The sequence below is a fragment of the Malania oleifera genome, chromosome 13 (genome assembly GCF_029873635.1).
Source record: "Malania oleifera isolate guangnan ecotype guangnan chromosome 13, ASM2987363v1, whole genome shotgun sequence".
In the NCBI taxonomy this organism is placed as follows: Eukaryota; Viridiplantae; Streptophyta; class Magnoliopsida; order Santalales; family Ximeniaceae; genus Malania; species Malania oleifera.
The window spans coordinates 37,897,828-37,903,398 of record NC_080429.1 but is presented as its reverse complement, the minus strand read 5'-3'; positions in this window follow the sequence as shown (position 1 = coordinate 37,903,398).

Sequence of the window (5,571 nt, the reverse complement as noted above, 5' to 3'; positions counted from 1 at the left end):
TTGCACTAAAAAAGATGAAAAATGGGAAAGCTATGGGACCAAATAACATCCCAATTGAAGTTTGGAAATGCTTGGATGATAACGGAATTATATGGTTAACTAATTTATTTAATACAAATGTTAAAACTAAAAAAATGCCAGATTAATGGAGGAAAAGCACTTTAATACCTATATACAAAAATAAAGGAGATATTCAAAATTGTAATAACTATCGTGGAATTAAACTTATGAGTCATACGATGAAACTATGGGAAAGAGTAGTTGAACAAAGATTAAGGTTAGAAACGAAGATCTCAGAAAATCAATTTGGTTTTATGTCTAGGAGATCTAGTACAGAAGCTATTTATCTTTTAAAAATATTAATGGAAAAGTTTAGGGAAAAGAAGAGGGACTTGCATATGATTTTTATTGACCTTGAGAAAGCATATGATAGGATACCTAGGAAAGTTCTATGGTGAGTTTTAGAAAAAAAGGGTGTATGTTGTAGGTATACTGATGTCATTAAGGATATGTACGATGGAGTAATGACTAGTGTAAAGACTATAGATGGAGAAACTAGAGAATTTCCAATTACCATAAGTGTACATCAAGGATCTGCTTTGAGTCCTTATCTTTTTACTTTAGTGATAGACCAATTAACTAAGAGTATTCGAAAGGAGGTTTCATGGTGTATGTTGTTTGGAGATGATATTGTATTAATTGACGAAACTAAGGATGGAGTAGAGGCTGAGTTAAAATTATGGAGAGAAGCTTTGGAACCTAGAGGTTTTAAGATAAGTAGAAATAAAACAGAATATATGAAATGTAATTTTAGTAATGATAGAAGGAATATTGGAGACAAAGTTAAACTTGATGATGAAGAAATAAATAACACTTGTAGATTTCGATACCTTGGATCTATTATGCAAGCTGAAGGAGAAATTGAAGATGATGTAATGCATAGAGTTAAAGCAGGTTGGGTAAAATGGAGAAGTGCTTCAAGTGTTCTATATGATCATAGAATACCCTTAAAATTGAAAGGAAAGTTTTATAGGACAGCTATAAGACCAGCTATGCTATATGGATCAGAATGCTGGGCGACGAAGAAACATAATATCCAAAAAGTAAAAGTTGTCGAGATGAGGATGCTTAGATGGATGAGTGGTATAGCATTGAAAGATAAATTAAGGAATGAGCATATTTGTGGTAAGTTAGTTGTAGCTCCTATAGAAAAATAAGATAAGGGAGGGATGACTCAGATGGTATGGACACTTGCAACGTAGGCCTTATAGTGCAGCTGTGAGGAAGAGTGACGTAGTTACTGTGGGGGGGTAGTAGAAGGGGTAGAGGTAGACCTAAAATAACTTGGGAGGAGATAGTGAGTAAGGATTTAATATCCTTGAATCTATCAAAAGAAATGGTCCATGATCGCATAAATTGGTAGAAAAGGATTCATATAGCCGACCCCACTTAGTGGGACTAAGGCTTGGTTTTGTTGTTGTTTGTAGTGTAGCAGCTTGTTTGCTAACGAAACATCATGCAATAGAGTAGTACAAGCGAAGCTATGGTTCATCAGATGCATATGACCCTCCTCCCCAAGCACAATATGATCAAGGTGATGATGCCACAATTGGAGGAGCTCACCATGGAATGTTGTCAATGCCTATTTTGGTCGAACACCTTTGCACCAAGGATACGGAGAATCTAAACTCCAATTTTCCTTTTGATCATTTTTACAATTTCAGACTTTTTCTACTCTCTTTTGTCAATTATGACCATATTAGATAATATGGGACAATTTGAAATGGTAAAAGATTAGATAGTGATTTTGATGTTGTGCACAAAAATTGAGATAAAATTCTTCTCATTTCGAGCTTTTTTGTTTTTGTTTTTGTTTTTTTCTTTTCTTCAGTTCTTAACTACACCAGGTGATGCAAGATGGTTTGAAATGGTAAGAAGAAGTCCGATTGTGATTTTGACAAAATGCAATTAAATCAAGGCAAAACTTCTATCATTTTGGGTTTTTCTGCTATCTTTTTGCTAGTTCTAGTTGCACCGGTTAATTCAGGATAATCCAAAAAAGAGAAGTCCGACAATGATTTTGTCCTCGTGCAAGAAAAGTGAGGCAAAACCTCTAGCATTTTAGACTTTTCTGCTCTCTTGTTGTTAGTTTCAAGTACACTAAGTGATCTTAGACAATCCGAAAAGGTAAAAAGAGGTTAAGAGTGGTTTTGACTTAGTGTACAAAAATTGAGGCAAAACTCATAGTATTTTGGGCTTTTTGTTATTATTATTTTTTTTATCTGCACTAGATGATTCAGGATAGAATAAGGAGGGGTACTATGGTAATTTTCACCTCATGTACAAAAATCAAGACAAAATTCTGTTTTTCTGTAGGTTTCTAACACTTTTGGACAATTCTAAAATTTTTTACTATTTTTGTAGACCCCACTTGCCATTTTATTTATTTTAATAAAATTTAAAAAAATTTTAAAATAATAATATAATATTAATAAATAAATAAATAAATAAAATATTTAAATATTCAAAATTATAAAATAAAAGTTGAAACTTTAAATTAACTAAGGCTGGTCTATATGAACTACTCAAATGATAATGACATGGTTTTTCACTTATGATTTTGGTAGGCTCTCATACCATGAAAAAATATAACAAAAAGTTTTTTTTTTTTTTTCTTGTGAGAAAGAAAACTACATATCGTTCATTAAGAAAATAAAGGTATATTTACAATTTCTACATCTAGAATCAAAATCCCTAAAAAATTTTTAAATTCTATTTACAGGAGATTGTGGAGAATCATAGGCGATTTTCTTATTACAATAATTTGGGGATTTCATCCAATTTAGATTTGCTTGTTATAATGATTTGAGAATCCCATCCAATTTGGGATTTTCTTGTTTCAATCATTTGAGGATCCCATCCAATTTAGGATTTGCTGTTGCAATAATTTGAAATCTTATTGAATTTGAGATTTGTTATTCCTGGAATTGAGAATATCCACAAATTTTGTAATAAATACTCTTTTGAAGTCTTATTGGAGTGGTCTTAGATAGTAACGATAGGATGTCAATTTTCTTATTTTCTTTAATTTTCTCTTCCTTCTTTTTGAAGGTACGGCACCGCGCGTACACGCACACACACATACGAAATAAAACAATAGGAAGATTTGGACCCCGTGAAGCATATGCGTAGCAGCTGCTAGCATATCTTCTGCAACCATACAAACTATATATAGATACATCAATCAATATAAATAAATATTGTAGACACCCATTTTTTTGGTATGTGAAGTTGAGTGTATTTGTGAGTGATTTTGACTTTCAAAGCTATTATAAAGCAAGCAAAAAAAAAAAAAAAAAATTTCTAAGGTTCTAGTTCATTTTCCATAAAACATTTTTTAAAAATTGCTCCTATCCCACCCATTTCATCAATTATTCACAAATACATGTCACCAAAAAAAAAAAAAAAATGAACCAAGACGATAATCCAAAATACAAGTTTTGAACTTCATCTTCAAGCTCCCATCCTCATAACATGTTTACCTACAAAATCACACACAACCTCATCAAATTTTAATTTCAAAAACCCACAAAATAAAAGCAAAAAAAAAACAAAAGCAAAAAAAAAAACACAATAAATTCTTCAAACTTGAGCTCATAAACAAATCCACAAGCAACTAAATTTTCCCAATTAAAGCCTAATTGATCTCAAATCCAATTGAACCTTAATTTTAAAAGTAAAGTTTGGTTGACTTTTGATTTCAAAATTAAGGTTGTATCGAACTTCAATTTCAAAAATTAAGACTCAATTGAACATTAATTTCTTCTTCTTGACTTTTGATTTCAAAAATAAGGTTAAATCAAATTTTAATTTCAAATATTAAGATTCAAATGAATATTAATTATTTCTTCTTCTTCTTCTTCTTCTTCTTGACTTTTGATTTCAAAATTAAGGTTAAATAAAATTCCAATTTCAAAAATTAAGACTCAATTGAATATTAATTTCTTCTTCTTCTTGGTCAAAATGCATCTGTTGGGAGAATAGAAAAGGAGTACGGGAGTGTTATGGCAAGATACTTTGACTTACCCCTTAAACCTTGGATCTAAAGCAAAGAAAGCAAGGGGAAGAAGGAAAATTCAATTAAAGGCAAATGAGAGTGATGAATAATGGAAAGGGTGGTTATGGGGGGAAGCAAATTGTATGAATGGTAGGCATGAATTTTTGCTAAGGTGTGCACTTGCAACGTGATGCAATTTACGTGGAAGATGAGTTATGTGGGCATGATTGAGTGAAATTAATTGACATTTTTGTGATTTTGTGAAATTTGGGGTGATGAATGAAATTGTGCGTCATGGAATAAATGGTGTGAGATTTGAGCAAGTTGTGCAATGTGAGTGAGAGAAATGGGAATATGATCATGAAATTATATGGGTAAATCAATTAGGGGCTAATGTTGAAATTAGATGATTGTTAGTATGATGTGATATAAATGCATGAGATTTTATGAAATTAGGAGAAATTAAGTTGAATTGGATGCAAAATAGGTAGGGTTTGAAGGGAATTTAGTGAAATTGAGAGAGGTTGATAAAAGAAAATAAGACATTTAAAATGGAGAAAACACAATAAGCAATTATTTCTCGTGGGAAATCGTTGGGGGTTATGCCTTTGCACACCTTGGGGATTGTGGGGGATTGTTGAGGATTTGGTAATTGAATAAAATGAAAAAATCTAACACTTGACTTCAAAAGTCAAGGTATCGTCCATTAGACAGGTATGAATTGTTATTAGTTTAATACCAATAAGGGCAGTTGTTTCGATATGTTAAGGATACATACCTATCCACAATTGAAAATCCTTCCATTTGCATACTTTTACTTATGAATCCTACTTGGTATCGAGATCATTGACTATCGGTTTCCTTAAACGTAGGTGTAAGTTAGAAACCAATGAACTGCTAGTATATTGAATAGGAGTTATAACTCCACATAGAGAAAAAAAGTTAGTGGTGACTCTATTTGACTATATTTGACCCATTTCTCATCCTATGTGTCGACTCTATGAGTCTAATCCCGTTTTTATAATAACAAATCACATAGTATCTTATCTGTGCATTGAGATTGTGAACAGGATCATTACTTAGCATGTACGGAAGGTAACGATGTCATGGAAGTCATGAGGAACTTAAAGCATATACAATCTGACATACTTCATGGAATTAGAAAAGCAAAAGGATGAGTGCTAAGGTCAAACTAAGGTCTTATCAATTGCAATGGGTATTTAGTATTACTTGTATTTACATATCTCGCATGATGTAGCTGGAAGCTCGAAAAGACCTTAGTTTGACCTTAGCACTCATGCATTTCATAAAAAATCTATTTACATTAGTTCTAGATTGAATGGAAATTTTAGAGGCAAAGTGATAAAATTAGAGGCCTCGTCGACGAATGACTAAAGGCCACCTGTCACCGAACGATTTGTTCTTGTCGACGAGAAAATACCGAGAGCTCAAAAATCTCGAACAGTCCTCCCATCGACGAACCCATGTTCCTGTCGACGAACGAGTGTTAAACA